Source organism: Camarhynchus parvulus, chromosome 5 (genome assembly GCF_901933205.1).
Source record: "Camarhynchus parvulus chromosome 5, STF_HiC, whole genome shotgun sequence".
NCBI lineage: Eukaryota > Metazoa > Chordata > Aves > Passeriformes > Thraupidae > Camarhynchus > Camarhynchus parvulus.
Window position 1 is genome coordinate 26,096,808 of NC_044575.1, and position 20,245 is coordinate 26,117,052.

At 40.1% G+C, this 20,245-nt stretch overlaps 1 protein-coding gene across 2 annotated transcripts in view; it reads left to right on the forward strand.

The window, feature by feature from the left end:
* Positions 1-1,573: 1,573 nt before the first annotated feature.
* The window catches only part of ELMSAN1 (ELM2 and Myb/SANT domain containing 1), a 55,111-nt gene continuing 36,439 nt past the window's right edge, over positions 1,574-20,245 (forward strand). Inside the window, exon 1 of one of the 2 annotated variants that reach the window (XM_030949035.1) lies at positions 1,574-1,741. The gene's annotated coding sequence lies outside the window, so the exon portion shown is untranslated. The other variant, XM_030949036.1, reaches the window with a different exon arrangement.

Here is a 20,245-nt window from a genome sequence, read left to right on the forward strand (position 1 = left end):
TATTAGGGCAAATGAAACTAATGAGTTTTATGCCTTTGACTACAGCTAGTTATTATATGTTAAATAATTTATGTTTGCTTTATATATTAGGTAATTTGTGAACATATGGGAATATTCTTTCTGTATTGATTTAAATAGTTATTGACCTTTTATTCCTGTCTATCGTGAATTTGGAAGAGCACATGTATTAATGGTGCTATAGCAGAGTTTTCCTTGAAGGTCCTATTGAGACCGTGTTGCATCAAATGATACCTCTGGTTGTGAAAGAAAAAAACCCTTTACCAGTAGTACCTGTGGCTACTATTTTGCTCTTCACCACCATGTGTCTCACTGTTATCCTCTGCACCATGACAGGAAAAGATTGGGTGTGGTAATTAGACTGCTGACCTGGGACTCATCAGAGTAACCTGGTTATGCATCTGTAGTCATAGGCAAGTCACTTCTCTGGGCTCCTGTTTCTACACATCATGAGCTTCTCTGGTAAAAAGTTCTGCAAGGAGCTATTGTGAAAGAAACATGAACTTCAGTGAGCAGTGCAAAAATTACTTCTATATTTCACTCTATAAGGCAATACATGCTGGAAGGGAAACTGCCCTGCTGGTCTGAAAAAAAAAAAAAAAGCCCAAAATCCAGCAATGCTGCATTGTGCACTGAATGATCTGAGCTGGGATGAAGGTAAACATGTGGCAACGTGCACATTGAAGAAAAACGTTTGGCATCTTCATGTTGTTCGACGTTTCACTGAATGTGAGTCTAATCTGTGAATGCTGTCTAAAGGTTATTTTATAATCTAAAAGTTTCATTGATTGTTAACAAACTCAAGTAGCAGAGCAGTCTACAGAGGGAGCAATGACAAAGCAGCTTCTTTATTTCCTGCCTTAGTAGAGTAGAGTAGTGTGCCTGCATTTGTCAGCACACTGTGTTTTTTATTCTGGGACCAAGGCAGCAAAGGAAGCCATATTCCAGAAGAGGAGCTGGACATTTTTAGAAACCTCAGAAGTATGAGTTATTGTGAAAGTAAATTTCAGGTGTTGGTAAAACAGCCAACAGTATTGACATGACCTGAGGATTTGCATTTGACTAACATCCTTTCTCCCTTCCTATTTTTTTTCCCCTACTTTTTCTTCTGAAAAAGTGAGAAAAGGGACCGAAAGGGGGAAACAGAAAAGCGTGTTTTCCTTTGGTACAACGGTTTCCTTAAAAACCAAAAGCTCTTTGTTTGCTTTTCTTTAGAGAGAAAGGACACGAAGCCTCATCTCACTGAAGAGCCTGGCTCTGAACTCGGGGTATCAAAGCGGCGCTTTCCGCCGGGTATTGGACACGGCAGTATTTTGCAGGGCTTGGCTTTCAAATCAACGCTGCAAACTCTCTGCCCGCCCCTCACTCGCTGCGGATTTCCTCTCCTTCGTTGCCAACAGCAGCGACAGCCAAGCGCAGAAGGTCAAGCCGCGATCTGCGGACAAGGGCAGGGGGCCCAGGCCCGTGACGGGATGAGGCGCTGAGGGCCGGCGGGGAGCTGCGCCGCGGAGGGAGGAGGAGGGAGGCGGGAGGAGGAGGAGTTGAGGAGCCCGGGCCCGGGAGCCTCCCTGCTTACTGCACTAGGAAGTGACGCTTTCGCTGAGTCCCGGAGAGAAAGAAACAAAGTTTGTTTTTTTTCCCCCCCTCCTTCTTCGCTCCCGCCCCCCTCTGCAAACAGCCGCTCCACGTTCCCCCGCGGCGCCCGCGGTGCCTGGCTGCGCAGGTGAGCCAGCACGTTCTCCTTCTTCCTTCTCCTGTTTTCCGCGCGTTTATTTTTTTTTTTAATTTGCACAATTTGCTTCCGTTTTCCTGCCATTTTGGAGAGGGGGTGTCTTTCCTGGGGCGTTTCTTTTGGGGGTCGTGGTGCGTGCTTTGTTTGTGGGTGCTGGGTGCAGGATGAGGAGCAGAAGTACCTGTGGAGGTGACGAGGGCGGCTGGCTCCGCGCCCGGGCCGCGCAGCACCACGGGGCCGGGGCAGGGGCACTCCCGGCCCGCCTGCTGCGGGGGACCAGGCTCGGCTGCTGAGCCGTCGCCTCCTGCCATACCCTGAGTTGTTAACAGCGCTCCGGAGGGGTTTCTTCGCGGCTGCCTGGCTGCAGCACCGCTTTCAGGATGTGTCTGTGTCCGGGTGAGCTGCCTGCGGATGGGATTTTGGGGGCTTGGTTTGGGGCGGGGGGAGGTTCTCTTTGCTCGCGGCGTGGCGGAGCCGGGGCAGCCCGGCGTGTGCGGGGCTCCGGGTGCTGCGCGGGAGCCGCCGGGTCCCGGCCGCCGCCGAGCGCGCATCGTGGCGAGGGTCGGATCGCTCTGTTGGGCTTTACGCAGTGGAGGGGGGTGGGGAGGAATTTGTTAGATAATTTTTGAAAAATCCCGTGCTCCCAAGTGTACAGCTCTTTTCTGGCAGCAACTGCAAAAGACCGATTCGATACAGTTTAGCAGTAAAAGCTGACAATACGCCTACGCGCGTATGTGAGAGTCTTATATAATACGTTTTTTTTTTTTTTAAACAGGCGTAAGCAGGATTTATTTTTGGTTTGTAAAGTCTTGTGTGGTTGCAGCTTGCAGAGTTAGCAAAATATTCTATTTGCTCAACAGAGATTTATTTTACATTCTTTTTAAAACATCCAATTTTTTAATAATTCCTTGATTTCATTCCGGCTACGTGCTTTGAGCTTAGTGTAAAGGCCATCTGTACTGGAGCAAGCAGTTAAGGGAGGGGAAGAGAGAAAAAGAAATGTCCTAATGCAGAGACTATTAGGTTGTTTAGAGGGCGAGACTGCAGTTCCAGGCAGCAACAGCAGCAGCTTTATGACTGTGTGTAATTACAGAGTGATTGCATAGGACAGCATTGTTGGAACGAATACGTATACACAGGCTATTGTGCAAGATTTCTGTACCGAACAAAACCTAGTTTTGCATTGCAAATGCTAAAAAGAGAATGTGTTCTGCACTGAACTGCCACGTTCCTCTTAGACTGACTTCATAGAATTAGAAGAGGAAGGTAAGAGAAGTGGAGTGAGGCTGATCGTAGAAATCACAGATCTGAAATACTCAGCAGTAACGCCGCTAGTAGTTTCTGAAATCACAGCAGACAGAAATTGAAACCTCATTGAATCTGCGGGTTCATGTTTCTAAAGTGATTATATACAGGTGAAATCTACTCAGGTTTGCTACAGTCCGGCACATTTAGCGTAATTCTTGCTCTGGTCAATTTTTTTGTGTGCTTGTGTGGGAAAAAGACCTATGTTAAAATAAGCAATTGCAGTTCACCTAGCTGGCTTGGAAGTGGAGAGAACAGCATTCGGGAGAGTTTCTGTGTCGGGTCACAAAAACTTAGAGCTTGAACGAACTTCCAGACCAGAGATTCGCTCAGAGCATGCTTTTTCAACTCTAACTTAAAAGTTGCATCTGGTTCAGTGATCTTAGAGGCAGTGTTGGCTGAGGGGTAGTATGAGGCACTGAGAAAGTGTGCCACTGTATTAGCAAGGCTTTTAACTCAGAGTTTAAAGAATATCATAATAATGGCAATAATAATACTCACTCTTGTGAGTACAGCTTAAGTTTCCTAAGATTTGTTTTTCAGAAATGCTGGTCACATGTTATTTTTATCAGCTTAGTTTTTGAGAGTACTTGGAATTCATGACAGAGCTGAAAGATTTCAGATCTGGTGCTCAGAGACTGGCCTTTCTAACATTACAGACAATTTTCTGGAAGTGTTATCTTCAGCTATTATAGCTGATGTCTTAATAAAAGCCACAAAGGCTTGTAAAGTATTTTGAGCACTGCAATGAAAAGTACTATAAAAATGGAAAGTTTCTTTAAAATTTCTTGGTGTTCAACTAAAACATATTTTAGCTTACGACTCACATATTTCCTAGTTTCCTCAGGTTGTCAAGAAAATGGTTAATGTAAAATATATGTGGCTTTGTTAATGAAGAATGAAGGGATCTGCTGACAGTGTTTTTTGTGTTTTGTTTGTTGGTTTGGGGTTTTTTTTGGTCATTTGACAAACGATCTTAGTGATCCTTCTGTAAGTTTATTGGAGCATTTGGTTTTAATAAAATATGAAACAAATATGTTAATGCGGTCATTACTGTGATGTTCTACTTGTAGATTTTTCTTGAAATTGTACATCATGTCTTGACTAACTTGACAATCTGTGTTATACTGGGTGTTTTAACATCAAAATTTACCTCTGGAGTAGTTCTTAAAGATTTGATTTGAATAATTTGTGGTCGTGATACAAATAGTTATTCCTTATGCTGTCTTTTGATTTTCACAACCTATGTGGTGGGAGAGAGTTTTTGGCTAGGATTCTTTGGACATGTATACAAAGGAGTAGGTAACTTGCACATCCTTGAGTTCTCCTGTGGTTCTCAGTGGAATTAGTCATAGATACATATACATTTGTGTGCATGCTAGCAAAACAAAGGTGTAGCTGTGCTAGCCTTTAACCCATCCAGGTGCATGCAAGTAGTGGTGATATGAAGTGATGAGGGCTGTAGCACAATGCAAACTTTTCAAAAGCCTGCATAAATGCTCCAAATGTTAGTTTACATTTTTGCATTTTCACTCTTATGGTCACCTGTCAGTAGTGGCTGCAGAGCCACAGGAGATATTTTCAAACCTGCCATCCCTTTCATGATGCTCTTCTGTCAAGCTGCTGATCAAGCCCCTAAGTTGCTCCTGACTTGAGGTCATGTAGCCTCCCTTTGGAAATGGCCGCCTTGGTGATGTGTGTGTGGAGGTGTGCCCAGGCATGTAAGGAGACAAGAGGCACTGCCATGAATCAGAGTGGAAATCTGCTAGCCTGTGGCCCTATTTGCAAAAGTGTATATATTTTCTATATGCTTAGTTCTTGAAGGATTTCTACTCATGAAACTTACAGTTTTCTGTTAAGTTTAGGTAAACATTTAACAAACACTTTTTTTTAACCTACTGATCAAATTGTGGAATAAGAATGTTGGTAAGAGCTGGGGTGTTTTTTGTACCCTGTTTTTTGGGGGTTTTTTTGGGTTTTTTTTGTGTTTTGGTTGTTTTGTTTTTTTTTTCCTGGAGCTTTGCATAAAATCTTAGTACTGGTTGCAATAAGTTACAGTTTATGCTAAAATTAAATGTAGTAAATATGAATGTTGTCTCCAGTGCAATTAGTTACATTCTAAGAGACATGAAGTGAGAAGTAAACCACTTTGAGTATTCATAGTGTGAAATGGGGAGGTGAGGGAGGCAGGAGCTCTGGTGGTGAGGTTTTGCAATACATGCCCAAAAAGCTACAGGTTCTGGCACGAGCAAACCAAGGCTCATGAGTCACATCCAAAGGGAAGACTTGTCACTGGGCAATTTGTAAATAGGAGGGATGAACTGCTAATTCAAGGAAATATCCTGAGGACCTTCTCTAATAATTGCAAGTGTGGCAGAGAACTTTGTCAGACGGGAGTTGCTTGTACTTTGAATCACACGTTCCCCAGTGTGATTTGAGCCTTCAAACTAAGAAATCCTCCTTATGCATTACAGACGTCCCTGAAAGAGGTGGCTGGTCGGTCAGTAGTAATTTGAGGTTTTGTAGCTGCGTGGCAGCCCCTTGCATTCCGTGTGGAAGCCCTTGCAGCTCGCAGTGCACAAATGGCGTGTGTGTGTGCAGCAGGAGGCTGCTCAAGGAGCACTTCACAACGCTTTGCACAGCTTCTCTTTCTGAGCGGTCTCCAGCTGTAGCCCTTGGTGCTCTGCTGGTCGACTCCAGTGACTGAAAAAGTTATGAGGGAAAGCTCTACTCTGCACACCGGGAAAAAGTGTGAATACATGCATTTTGAATGCAGTCTGGGTATTTAGGAGCAACCATTCAAATGTGGATGCAGAGATAATCTCGGTAATTAATTCTTTGCTTTTCAGGCTCTCTTAATGCTTTTTATTGTATTTTGTGCAAGTGACAGCACAAAATAACAATGCTTAAATTAATATAATTCATTAATCAGTATATAATATGATGTACAGATATTCTTTGAAATGTACATACCCCAAAAATTAATGTTCTTTTTATGTAAAAGTAAACTACTTGATTGCCCCTTGTTGAATTGATGGCTGGTGTTAATCAAGAAGTTGAAAACTTGGAAAAGCTATATTGGGAGGGCGTGGCCAATGTGTGTTAATTTTTTGTTTGTTCTTAAAGACATTTTGAAAGGCTTACAGCAAAGCATAGAATAATGTTTTCCTTTTTACCCTTAATTAGTGAAAATTAAGGGTATAGTTTGACTTAGCATTGGTAAGAATTGTAAAAATTGTACAGTTTGACTTTAGTATTGGTAAGAATTAAAATAAGTTAAGTGCTATTAGTACCTGAAGTAGTAAGCCGAGAAACAGTTCTGATATCTTTTTTACTAAATATGTTCCTGATACATTACATGTTCAGAGCTGGGATGTAAAGAGACACGAAGAGGAATCAAGTTAGTGTTCATTCTTTGTTTTTTCTTTGCTGCCTATTATCTTCTCCCATTGGTTCTCAGTTGCTTGGCTTTCCCCATCATAGCAGAGATTACAGTGCAGTGATATATATTGGTACATCCTCCTGTCGTTTATTTCAGGAAGACAAATTAAATGTTTGTGTATATTTATATGTACACATACTATTTGTTATATACACGCACCTATCTCATAACTCAGTTCCCCTGGGAACAAAAGTTTCTTTTCTTTGTGATGCTGGAGTAGTTTCGGAAGTTTTGTTGGTGGTTTTTTTTTTTAACCATGCTGAAGTTTTTCGTTTGACTGTTTGTACTATTATTTTAACCTTGAATATAATGCTGTATTTTGGAGTTTATCTTAATTTCTTGTCTTTGATAATGTTGGTTTTGTTATTTCTAGAGTAATGGTGATCAAAATATGCATGAATTATAACTGCAAGTTTTGTTCTTGGCTGTTTCTTTATTTTCTTTTTTGAAGGGCTTGTAAATAATAGGACTTTTTGACATACTGGTTTGGTTTTGCAGCCTGTCTGTGGTACAGAGTTCTGTGGTGGATTTCCAGCTATCAGAGTGGCTGCTTCCCTTCAGCATGGACAAACCAGAGCCTGTTGTTCTCTGGAGCTGCATGTTGTAGGGCAGTCAGCCTGCTGAAATGCTTGTCACCTTGTCTGCGCTGTGCACCGTAATGAGGTCCAAAGTTGAAATAGTCCCAGAAGTCTGAATAATCTCCAAGTAGCCTTGTTATGGTGTCGTTCATGGGTAAAAGTGCATTTTTGTTTGGATCCCAAGTTTCATGAGGATGTTGCAAGATTTCAAACTTGATTTAATCACATACGCTTAGGTGCGGCCTTGCCTGCTATGCCTGTGTACACCTGGGATTCCTTGAGCATTTCCTTTTCAACTCCAGCATATGTCACCTGGTTATTTGTCAAGAATTGCATTCTTGTTTACAGTTTTATAATATCCTTAACAATACTTTTGGGAGTTTAAACTGTTTTGATTTCAGGCTTTTATTTCTCCCTACATAATGGATTCTTTCATGCACTTCCTGAAAGGAGAGTTTGCTGTGTTTGTGGGAAATTACTGCACTTGGGTGGAGAAGAATTTTGCAAACTATTTTCCTATTTAAATTTAATTTTATACCATTTGAGAACAAAATCCCAACACTGCCAAATTCCTGGTGGGAGGAGAGAGAGCCACAGTTGTAAGACTGCTTTAGGAGATGTCAATGATGACTGCTTAGGATACCAGATACTCACATGTGTGAAACTGGCAGGGAAATCTGACTGCCCCTATGATTTAGTTTGATTTCATGACTTCGAAAATTCTGAGTTGAATTATTCTCTTTGAATCTTTTGTGATAAACTCTAGATGTTATCCTGCATGAGACATGCTATATACTGGGGACAGATATAGTATCCATCATATTTAATTAATAAAACAGATTTTATTTGTATTTTTTCATGGAAAGCTATAGTATTTTCAAATCTTTATAAAATATAAGTATATATAAGTAAATAATGTGGACTTTCCAAACAATATTTGTTTAAATTAACATGTTTTAAGGGATGTTGAGATGCCTCTGGAGAAGAATATATTAAAAACAAAAGCTAGACTTCTGTCATACTAGTGAAGCATTACTGTACCCTTAGGCATTATTAGGGGCTTAAGCTGCTCTTCTTGAATAACTAGAAAGCCTTTGCACATAAAGAGTGTGATTGTAAGTAAACAATTGTGCAAAATGTTGTATTTGATTATCAGACTCACTTTTTTCTGATATAATTTCAGCATTGGTCTTTCGTTATCGTGATTTTCTAAATATATTTAAGAGTCAAAAGGATATTTAAGACATTTTTTTCCCTTTGAAGTATGGGAACTGCTTTCCTGTTGATGTATGGGACTCCTTGGTTTAGTCCTTTTTCTTTGGCAAAAATGAAATATTTCAGGTATGGTACTAGATGACTTATTTTGCTATTGCAGCTTTCTTTCTGCAGAAAATGTACTGTGTTTCTGTAGAAAAATTTGATCTGTGATAAAAAGACGTTTTAGTACCTAAGAAGATACAAAAAGAATGTGAGGCTCCTTATGAACAATGTATTTTAATTTTGAATTTGAGATGTAAAGAATAAACATTTGAATAATTGAGGAATTAAAAATCTGAGAAGTGTGATGTAGCTGATACTATACTTGGGGTTTGCACTTGTTAACAGTGAATAAGGGGCTGCCCTGCAAGAAGCTTTATTGATGTCAATGATGATATTTTTCTATTAAAAGATGAACAAAGCTATCTGGGCTTTTTAAAAATTTGCAATATAAATAAACCTAGTTACCTTACCTTTAGAGAGGAAGTTAAAATGCAGAGAGCTTTGTTAGCAAAAGAAATGCAGATGTGAAGCCTTGACTTGTAAAGTTCTTTTCTGCAACTGGAAGAGCTTTTTAATAATAATAGTAATGACTACTGATAAAAATTGTACACTGGAAAATTCAGTTTCCTTATTCAGGTAATCTCTCGTGGCATTTTAAAATCAACTAGCCTGCCTGTGCTCACACATATGCCATGATGCAGGTCTTTGTTTGTTTGTCTGAGAGTGGCATAAACATGTATTTGCTGAATTCTTAAGCACAGGAGACAGATGAAGCTGCGATGAACTCGTCATAAAGCAAATGCATTTCTAACACAGAGGCGACAGGGCAAGGCTAGAGACCCTTCATTGTCCTCCAGCTTGCACTGCTGCTTTTTAGCCACTTTATGGATTTCTTTGCTAGGCACCTCTGTCAGAGGTATCATTAGGCAAGTATGAGAGCAAGGGCAGTGGCCCAAATACTTGTCAACACCAGCAATTGCTTGACCACATATACATGGATATTTAGTTAAAGGGACAGTGTATTTGATACTTGAAGTTGATTTTAAAACATCCATGTTGGCAAGATGCTGCTGCTTCTGTGCTGACTAAAGTGATGTTGAAATGGCTTTTACTTTTTTCTTAACAGAAGTGTTTCTTTTTCCCCAGTGGTGATAAATCAATAGTCTGTTCCAATCCTGATCAGCAATATTCTATTGTTATAGTACCATACATTTCCTGTTGATATTTGTGGAAGAATGACATTTAAATGAAAGAGCAAAACACCTTGTTTTTAAAAGACAACCCACAAACCAACATTCTTATGCTCACACAAAATAAAAAAGTGCCAATATAGGAAGATATTTAGATTTAGAAATGTTTAATGATTCCTTCATGAGAGATATTGGTATTTAAACTATATTTGGAATTTTGATCTCAAATTGTAAATGCTTACTTCAGCCTGTATAGTGCCATAATGGCACACTCCAAGGACCATGTGACAAAAGCAAACAAGAAAACTCAGTGGTTCACGTTACTTAGCTGAAAAGCAGAGATGGCACTAATGTTTGCAGCAACCCTTTGGTGTCAAATACAGAAAGATAATTTCTTATGAACCAAAAATAAAATCCAGTTTTCTATATTCTCTTGAGTTTGAGGCCTGCTGAAGAGGGATTTTGAGTATAATTCAAACCTGTATAAGATGTTTTTCTTCTGCTCTTCTGTCAAGGTTTAGGAATGGTACTCCCCAGTCTAGTGCCCCCACTCTCCAAACCACACATCGGTTCTCTGTCTTTTCTCCTCCTCTCCCACTTTGATGGGCTGAACAGGAGAATTGGAGGCTCAAAAGGCAAAGATCATGGGTTGAGCTAAGAACAGTTTACTGGAAACAGCAGTGAGATAAGAAAAGGAGCAGCAGCAGCAATAAAATAGCTGATGGCTCTGCCACATTTCCTCACCTCAAGGAAATCTACAATTTCAGCAATCACTCTCTTCCCTAGAAGAATGTCCCTTTCCTCCATCCCAGTAATGACGTGAGATGATGTAGAGTAACCTCCATGACCTAGCTGTGCCCCTCATGTCTGCTACAAAAAATAACCCTGTGCTGGCTGGAGCCAGGACATCTTCACATCATGAGCATTAATAAAAAAGACTGCACCTGATCTCAGGTTGCATAGAAAGTTCTACTTTCATTTTCTGAGGCAATATGGTTTTACTGAGGGTTTGTACCACTTTAGTTTGAATAATATGCTACAAAGGTGCAGGATACACCTAGACGTTTGGAAAGCTAAGCAATCTATAGAGGTCCCTTTTGTCAGAAGTAAATTTGAGGATCTCATTTGCCAGTGGAAATTGCAATGCTGTGATAGGGTCTGTACCAGCAGTTCTTACAGAGATCTGCTTCAGGAACATCGCCTGGAAATTGAAAGCTAGGGGAGCTTTCTAACATATTAGTTGGGTTAAAATATTTAAGAAGTCACATCCATAGTCTTCCCAAGAAGGCAATGGCTTTACATTGCCTTATAAGCTGAAGTAAAATGTTGCTCTTAATCTCTTTTAGTAGCCTGAAGTGCTTTTATTGTTTTTTCAGTGGTGTCCCACCCTTCAAGGGAAATAATGATTTATGATTTCATTGAGTCTTTTATTCATACTTAGACTCAACAAACTGCTTATATGGAAACTAAAATGGGCAGCAATAAGGAACAGGTGCCCTGAGCTTAGAACAAGTCATGCTCTTTGCCCTCATGCAGAAGAGCATTAGGTTTTCCAGTTGTGGAGCTTGCTGTATCTAATACACGAGTCTACACTGGCATCTACAAGCTGTTAGCTATAGGATAAGGAGGACTAAAGGCAGGCAGACCTGAAAGAGAAGACAACAAAATGCAATTCAGGAAGCATTTGTTTCCTGGTGCCATGGGACATAAAACAACAAAATGTTTCCAGTCTGCTCCCTTTCTTGCAAGCTCGCGGCTGACAAGTACTTTACATCGTTTGTGCCACGTTATCATCCTCGTTTACAGGTGAGGTAATCCTTTTCAACCGAGAGGCTACAAAACCATACTCTCACCTAACACTTCAGTGGCATAATGTGAGTAGAAATGGAGATTCTGCCCCACACAGAGGAGTTGATTGATGGGCCCTCCTGATAGGGGAAGGTGTGGTATGTGAGTGTGAATTTGCATCTCTATGGCCGGGTGAATGTTTTGTCAGCAGGCTTTGTAGGGGAGCCCAGACCCTCTCACACCTCCTTGAGAAACAGCTGACATCGCTGTTCAGAAATGGGTTTTGGCACCCTCTGTTTACCTCCAGCAGATAGAGGCACTTAAGCATTGGGTGAAATAGCAATTTATCATCGAATTGAGATACATTATTGCCTATATGCATCTGCTATGAGCCCTCTTGACTGGCTTTTCCCTGGACATTGTGATTAAAAGTCTGAATTTTAGTTCTCTGCTGCATCCTGACATGTTTGTTCTAGAAATCGAAGATGTGGAATGGAGTCTTCTGGATTGCACTCTAGAAGTGCGTGCGTGGAAATGAGTGCTTCAATTTCTGTGTAGAGCAGATTGAGTAGTTTCTCTAGCCAGGTTACTTACTTGGCTTTCAATCATGTCAGTGAACAGTTATTATCTCCCTGGTTCTGAGCACTTAGGTGATTTCAGTCTGCCTCTTATGCAGAGCTATTTCATACTTTTCTGTTTCTCAGTTGGGTAACTTTGGTAGTGTCAGTGAAAAGGTCAAAGATGGAAGAAAAGAAAGTGGTGGATCAACATTCTCCCTTGAAACATGGGCTCAGGACATTTTTTACATCTCTCAGCTGCTCTGTTGTGGGTTTTTTTATTGTGAAGATGAATAGAACTACTCAATTTTGCTATGTGCTATAAAGCATTTTAAAAAGACAGTTCTTTCTGAGTGACTTGTTTTATAAGAATACAGTTTGGAGGTGGAAAAATAGTCTTTGTTCAGTGACAGCTCTAACAGAGTAACTGTAAGTGACAGAATTTGCTTGGGAAAGTGCTCTAGGTTGAGTGTGGGATGCCTGGCTGTTTATAAGTAATCATCTAAGCAATACCGTTTGGATGTGTGGAGGCAATGTGAAAATCTATTGACATCTTTAGTTACTCAACTGGTTTATTTTTGGGACCTCCTGAATTGGCAGGACATACTGACCCTGTCTGGAGGGGAAAAGCATAATGACTTTGAATGCAAGAGACTTTGTGAATATTTTGTCAAGTTACTTACTAACATTTCTTTGCAGCAACTATCATGGAGGTTTTAACCCTTTGCTTTCCCCCTGAACATTTTTGCATATTGTTGATATATTTTTTTGAAAATATACTAGTCTGTCAAGACAAAACGGCTTATTGCGTCCTATGTTTGCGTCCTAGATTTTTGAAGAGTGTGAAGTTTTCTTGCATGAAGAAGGGTGAAAAATATTTAGTTATAAGATTGCTTGTTTGTAGCCCTTTGTAATATTAAACCTTCACTTGGAACAGCTATAGGTTGGATTCAGGATTGGTTGTGGATGCAGAAGGCCAAAGTATAGGAAGGATAGGGCAGTCTTGCACACAGGTAGTTTTGGATTGTAAGGAAGTAAGGAGTTGAGAGAAGCTGCATTTATGTTAAAAAACACAGCTGTATTTTTTGTGAAACTGATACTACTTTTGCTGTATGTGACCAGAGAAGACCAGCAGACAAAATCAAAAACTGACAGTAACAACTGCAAAGTGAACACTTTGCCCTTCCTTTTACAGGGTTTCTGCTTGTGACTGATTTACACAAAACTGTTACCCACTGTGCATAAGAAAATGAAAACAGAAGGCTTTCTTGTAGTGTTCTCTTTGTAGCTACTACTTGTGGTTCTGATTTGGAGAGCTGGTGCAAGGTTGCATGGAGTAATAGGGAGTTTGTCATGGAAGAAGGTGGTTTTCTTCTGGCTTTCAATATGCAGTGTTCTGACACCATCAGAAAATCTCAACTGCATTGTCAGATTAGTTGAAAACAATTTTGTTGCAGGAAATAAGTAACTTCAAAACATTTTGCTCGATGATATTTGCAGTCATCTTACTGAAAAATTAAAGTTGTGTTTGTAAGTCTTAATTATTCCATATCCCTTTATTCATTCCCACAATTAACTTGAAGTCTCACACCAGCATTGCAAGATTTCTTCCAGATGCTGACTTGTGAAAGAGATCAGTTACCAATTGCTTTGAAGGGAAAAAAACACTGATTTGACTTTTCTGTGTTACACAAGCAAAATTTAAAAGAAACCCAACAGATGAAGAAATAAAGCACACATTAACACTTGGCAAGCTGACTGGACTCACTGAGACCATTTTGCTTGAAAGGTGTCTCCATCATCTTTTTTTTTAAGTTAGTAGAAGTGGTGGTGAGTTTTTTGTGTTTGTTTGGGTGGGTTTTTTTGGTTTGGTGGGTTTTTGGTTGGTTGGTTGGTTGTTTTTTTGTTTGTTTTGTTCTGCTTAATTTTTTTAAATATGAAAAGGGAGATCTGGAAAACTCATGTGTCTGGAATGATGTCAGCTTATCTGTTCAGCAACAGCCCAGTCCCTTACTATTATTAAATACAATTGCTGGGAAAATTGGCCTTGAGGCAGGAATGTTAATTTATTTTTGATGGTTTTTTTTTTTTTTAAGTGTGTGTTGGGCATTAGTTTCAAATAGTTGTTGTTTTTTTCCCCTCAGTCCTATCAGTGCTATTATTCACCTTACTTTAATAAATTTGTGACTTTGTTATAAAATTATATAATGAATAATTTTGGGACTTTCCTTCCAATGCAAAAGTTGAAAAAAAAGCTATGTCTATTCATAGCTTGTAGAAATGCCAAATATATAAACAACAGAAGAGGCTGTATATTAAAAAAAAAAAAAAAGGAAAAATCCTCATTCACGACCGAACTGAAACGAGTGTATTGCAGCATGCCTTTCTGTGCAGGACTGAGTGCTCGTGCTGCAGACCCCCACAGCCTGGCCGGCCTCTGCAGGGGGGTTCAGTGCCCGGCAGGCGCTGTGGCCTCCCTTGGTGCGGGTGGGGCCGGGCTGTGCAGCAGCCGCAGGTCGGGGCTTGCCAGCGGGCAGGGGCAGCTGCCGGGTGCCTCTCGGGAGGCAGCCTGGGCTTCGTGACTTGCAGGGACGGAAAGCTCTGCTGCGGGGGGACACAGACCCTTTGAGAGATAATGTTTCTAAAGGCTATCAACTCGGGCTCTTGCTCAGCAGCTGAGGCATTTCATTGGGAAATGCAACATCAGAAAAGCATGCTTTTAGACTCCAAGTGGCTTTGGAACAGCTGTACTGGAGCAGCTAAATAAATATAACTCTCTATAAGAGGAAATAACTTTTCTAACAGATATATGCACAAATGAATTGTAATCATACTGAGTGTTTGCCTGAGCAAGAGAGGAAACCTTTTTATAGCGATCTATAAATGGAAATTTGTGCTTACACCAGCTTCTTCTAGCAGCGATTGGAGAACGCTACTCCTGTCTAGTGGGAATGAGATAAGCATCTCAGGGAATTGGAAAAACTAGATGAGCTGGGGAGACACCGACCAGGAGCTAAAACAGCAATGTACATTAAAATTTATTGGTGCCCAGATGCCTACAGAAGTGTCTGGGCGAAAGCAGTTCTTTTACAGCAGTGTGAGCGGGCCTGGGTAACACAGAACTGAGCTACGCAGTATGCTTGGAGAGAGCAGGGGAGCATAACACTCCTGTCAGGGGGAAACCCAGCATTTTGCTACCTCCAAAATGCAGAAAAATAAGATACTAAAACAAATTTCAAATCTGGAACATATTTAGTAATTACAGATGCACATCCTAAAATATTTTATAATAATAAAGCAAAGCACTGAGCTTTATTATTATAAAATATTTTTATATTTTTTCACTGAGCTGAAATCATATGCAGACAGCACTTACGAGAGTTGCTGCTTCAGGAAGGAATTACAATTGTAAAATAGTGGATCTGGTAAAAGTTCATCCCGGGGTTTTTTTTGTTTTTTTATTCATGAATGAGGGAGTTCTTTAATAAATACTTTATTGAAGTACCGTCCATCCCTTAATTTTCAAATTTTAAGATATTTAATGAAGAAGGAGTTGTTACTGGTGGGATTTTGCTTTAAAACAGCAGTTCCAAATAGAAAGTAAATTGGTAGATTTAACCACCAACCTGTGTATCTTAAAATAAATTGATGGCATCTCCTGACAGACATGGTGCCAATAATCCAGAGGAGGCCTTGGGGCCACGTGATGAAGTTGCATGCTTTAAAGAGTAAAATATGACTTTAAGTTAGTGCATACATTTGTAATTGTATTATTTTTTTTCTTGGGGGGAAAAAAAGGGGGGGGGGGTTCTTAAACTTTAGTGTGGGGTGGAAGAGGTGGTCAGGGATTGCTTTTAAACACTGAGGTTGTCCAGAATGCCTGGGAAGGACATGGTGCTGCTTTTGTGGTGCACGTTCGCTGAGGTCTGTGCTGCAGCAGATCTCTGGCAGGAGCTTGCTGTGCTGCACAGGCCAGTTTTCCACAAGCCTCAGCAAAGTTGGTCACCGTGGATTATTCTTTCCACATGTTGATTTTGTGCATGAAGCTACTTGAGGGAATTGAAGCCAAAATTCAGGAGTTGGAAGCTTAATTGTTTTCCTTGCCTTTTGTGTGTCTGTGTGTGCTGCTTACTTGGAGGGAGAGGGAAGAGAGTGTTAACCAATTACAAATATACATCTTCCATTTCTTCCTGGAATGATGGTGGAAAATATTCGTAGGCTAGTTTAGTGTAACAGCTAAGTCACTCTCAGTAGTAGATACTGTTGTAAGTACACAGATTATTAGCAAGAAACGCATCAGGACTTGGATTTTGTTGCTGAAGAATTAATTCTCCACAAGGAACAGGAAAAAAATGTGTCCATCTTCAGCAGAGGAAATTTTTATGGTGCAGCTAGGCAAGCATAGTATATTTATTGCTATGGTCTTTATTTTAAACAGTTTTTTCAAAGACTGCCAAAAATGTCATTTTACCTACTTAAGGCATAAAAACTATAAAATCAGAATTGTGGAAGGCAATTTCCCTTTTTAACATTGGAGCTGCAGATACACTTACTTTAGAAGTTGACTAGAGAGCTAGTGAAATGATCCTGGGAGCTGAGGAACTGACAGGTGGGGTTTTTCCAGCTGCTGCTTTTAAAAACTTGAACTTTTAAATCCAATGTCTACTGAATGGTAAGGGGAGCTTAGTGTATGAAATTTTTCAAATTATTTTTGACAATTTGCAATATTTGAAACTATGAGCAGTTTTCCCAGGGATATTGAGAAAATTGGCACACAACATTCTCTCTATATATACGAAAAAAGTGCAAATTCCTCTTTACCATGCAAGTATCTGTGCATAAAATTAAATACATATATATTTAGTAACAAGAAAATGTTTTAGAAAACCTTATATTTCTTCAAGGAAGGGAGCTAAGAACTATAACAAAAATTATAAACAACTTCTTTTTATTGGATGCAGCTTTTTATATGTCCAGATTTATCTTATTATTACCAGGTAGGGTATAAGTAAAAAAATTACATTAAAGAAATTACCTGTTATAAAAAGCTACCTTAAAAAAAAAAGGGGGTGACACACTATGAAGTTATTATTGTGGCCTGATTGGGTGGGTGGTTCATGTCTTTTGGAACAGTTTGAACTGCCATGATGTCTTTGTGGAACTAAGTATGTTTAACTGGAAGGCATCATATTCTAGAAAATGGACAAAATCTACTGGAAATGTAGGAGCAAGAGGAAAAGCATCTGGAGGGACCGATACACTTGTGGTTTGAGGAGATTTTCTTCTTTCTGCTAGTTTTTTTGTCATCTCCCTTTTCTCACTTGTTAGCTTCTTGTGTGTTGCAACACAAATGAAACCGAATGGAAACCGACCGTCTTGCGTGACCTCAATTGGAAGCGTGAATTCTTCAGCCCTGGGCCTCTGAAAATGCTGCTGAGGGAATAATCCCTGTCTCTGCACTGGTGCTACTGTGAAGCTTTGTGCCAATACCAGGGTCACAAGTCTTGCAGAGAGTGAGCTGCAGACAGCTGAAGGGTGTGGAAAGTTTGCTTAAGCAGAGCCACTGAGTTCAGAAACGTCTGCAGTAATACAAACTTAGCCTGCTACCTGCAGGATCTGTATATGTGTAAAAACCATTCTTTTATTTAAACTTTTTTCCTGATGGTCTAATGTGCAGAGAGCAATGAGTGTGAATTTCCTTCTGCTTTTTTGTTCATTTTTGTGGCTTTGACAGTACTTTTGTGACTCTGATTTGTCAGGTTTTGTCTGCAAGGGAAACTTTTGTGCAATGTTCAAGATTTTCAGTAAGACAGAGAGAACAAAACCACAAATACAAGTGGTGCAAGACTTAGGAAGAGCATTGACTGAGTAATCCTGGCAGCATTCCTCATGCATAGCTCTCAAGGCTTAGTTCTGTTGCTGGTTTTTGTTTGTTTGTTTTTCCCCCCCTGTAAATAACTGTGACAAGTGCATATCTTTTTATGTAAAGGGAAAAATGACACTGCCAATTTCATCTGTACTGTTTGCATTTAAAAAACTCTGGGCCCTATTTTATTTATTTTTTCTGTGAAACCTGGCTATATTTCACAACCAAATGTGTGATGGTTCTGATCATCCCTTCCCCCTCTCACCCCTTCAATGACAGAAATCTGACATTCGCTCCTGCAGGTCAAAGCAGTAGCCAAGGACCATGGTGCTCCCTGACTTCTGGGGCCCTCAGAAGGGGCAGTGGGAGCAGTGGCAGAGCTCTTTCCGCAGTCTGCTGAAAGAACCCTTGTTCCTGTAGTCCAGCTGCTGTGATGTGTGCTGTCCTCCTGCTAAAAATCAGTACTGGTTGCTCTTGTCCAGGTGAAACAGAGCATTCAGTCAGAGGGTTCAAGGAGTGGAAGATGTGGAAGCTTGTCCCTGCACGAGTGAGCTCTGAACACGTGATAAATTTTGAATAAATACCTATCTTATTCCTTTAACACTATCTAGCCTCTGTTCTAGGTAGCCTCTCAAGGCATCACATTCAGTTCCAATGCAACCATTCCCTGTGGGCCTGAAAGCTGTTTCTTATTTGTGGCATCTCAGATGTTGCAGTTGTGGGAAAAGAAAAAAAATTCTTTTCTCTTGGAGTGGTGGTTGGGAATGTGGTTGTGAAGATGGGAGGAATATAAATGTCATGGTAGTTGCTAAAAGCATTCTTACAGGGTTTTAGAGCCCTCTTTTTTGATTCTCTGTCTCCAAATTGTGCTTTTTTGCTTATGGTGCTCATAAGCATAAATGCTCATAAGCATCTGATGTAAATATATGAAAGCTTGTATCAGCGTTAATCAACTAATAGGTATAAATAAATACCTTCCCTTCTTTGTTCCTATGACTTTGAAATTGCATGCAGGGAAGGAATTGGGTGAGATTCTTCAGCATTTTTATCTAATTCCTAGGCAAAGTTAGTAACAATGTCATGATTGCACCTGAATAGGTCTGCCTAGTGTCCTGAATTTCTCTGTGTGCCCTGGACACCACCACAGCCAAGGCTAGCGTATGTGCACATAAGTCTTAGAGATGACAACTCTAGTAAAAGCTAGCATGGTATTTTTAGATCCACAATAAACCTGCATTGACTGCTGTATGCTTATCTTGAGTTTATTAATATGCATGGCATACGGTCTCGTGGGCGGGCTGAAATAGGAAGAAATGTTTTGGAGGGGTTTCATGTGCACTTTAGCCAACCTTAGGATGGGATTTCAAACTGAGTAAGACACTAAATATGATTGAAGGGATAGGCACTAACCTGAGACCGAGTTAGGTTATCTCATTTGTCCTAGACCTCTCAGGCAAGTAATTTTAAAATCTCCCTTTCCCAGACTTAGCTGTCTTCAATAAAAAGGGAATAATAGTAATTTGGTCCCTTAGAGACATTGCCAGAGTAAGTGCATTAAGAGTATACTCTTTATGTAAAATGTAAAATAGAAATTGCTGTAATTTGGTTTCTGTACTATAGCGCAGGGAATGAAGCCGTGGACAATAAGAGCAGTACACCTGCCTAGTGTTGTCATTTTCTTTTAAAAAAAAGGAAGACTAAAACCCCAACCACCACAGATCATGCAAGTGGAAGAGCCCTTCCCCTTAGGCTGCAATTCCAGGCAGAGCTTGAGGAGAGTGCGAAGGCATTATGGAACACTGCATCTGTGGAGTATCAGAGATCTCTGCTATGACTGACATGTATATTTTAATGTTAGAGCCTTTATGTCTACAAGAGAAATTTCATGTGCTTTAGAAGAGTTTGTGACTTTTATACAAATTGCCTTAAAATTTACCTCTGGATGGGGGGGGAGTTGTACAGCATACTTAAAAAGTAGTGTTCTATAGTAGTTTCTGAATTCAGTATAACTGTTCGAAATGAAGATGCTTTACCTCACATCTTGCAAATGCAGTCTGTAGACAAAATTGAGATAAAGGAAATACAGAAGAATAACCTCATCTTGGCTGCCTTTTTGCTTTTTAGTGCAAAACAGACTGCTTTGTCTCTCTTTGTGTACCTGGTAGAAATACAGCATGTTGCAAGTAACACATGTTGTGAAGTTGAGTGAATTGGTGTTGATATATTGCTTTAACTGTTGCCAAGTATTATGTAAATGGTAAGTATTCCAATAATAGGAAGTTTGTTCATGGACAAGTTCCTTCAACTACTTTCTGCAGGAGAAATTTGTCTGTGATATAATAACTGGTAGAATGTTTTTCTGCTTTGGTGGATTCATAGATCTTTTCCACATGGGTGTCGTGGTTTTACAGGAAGTAGGTTTTCTGGGAATGGAGTGGTCAGGCCAATTAGGTGTTCAGATTTTAATTGGCACCTGGTTTGGCCACTTGGGTATTGGATACGCCTCTGA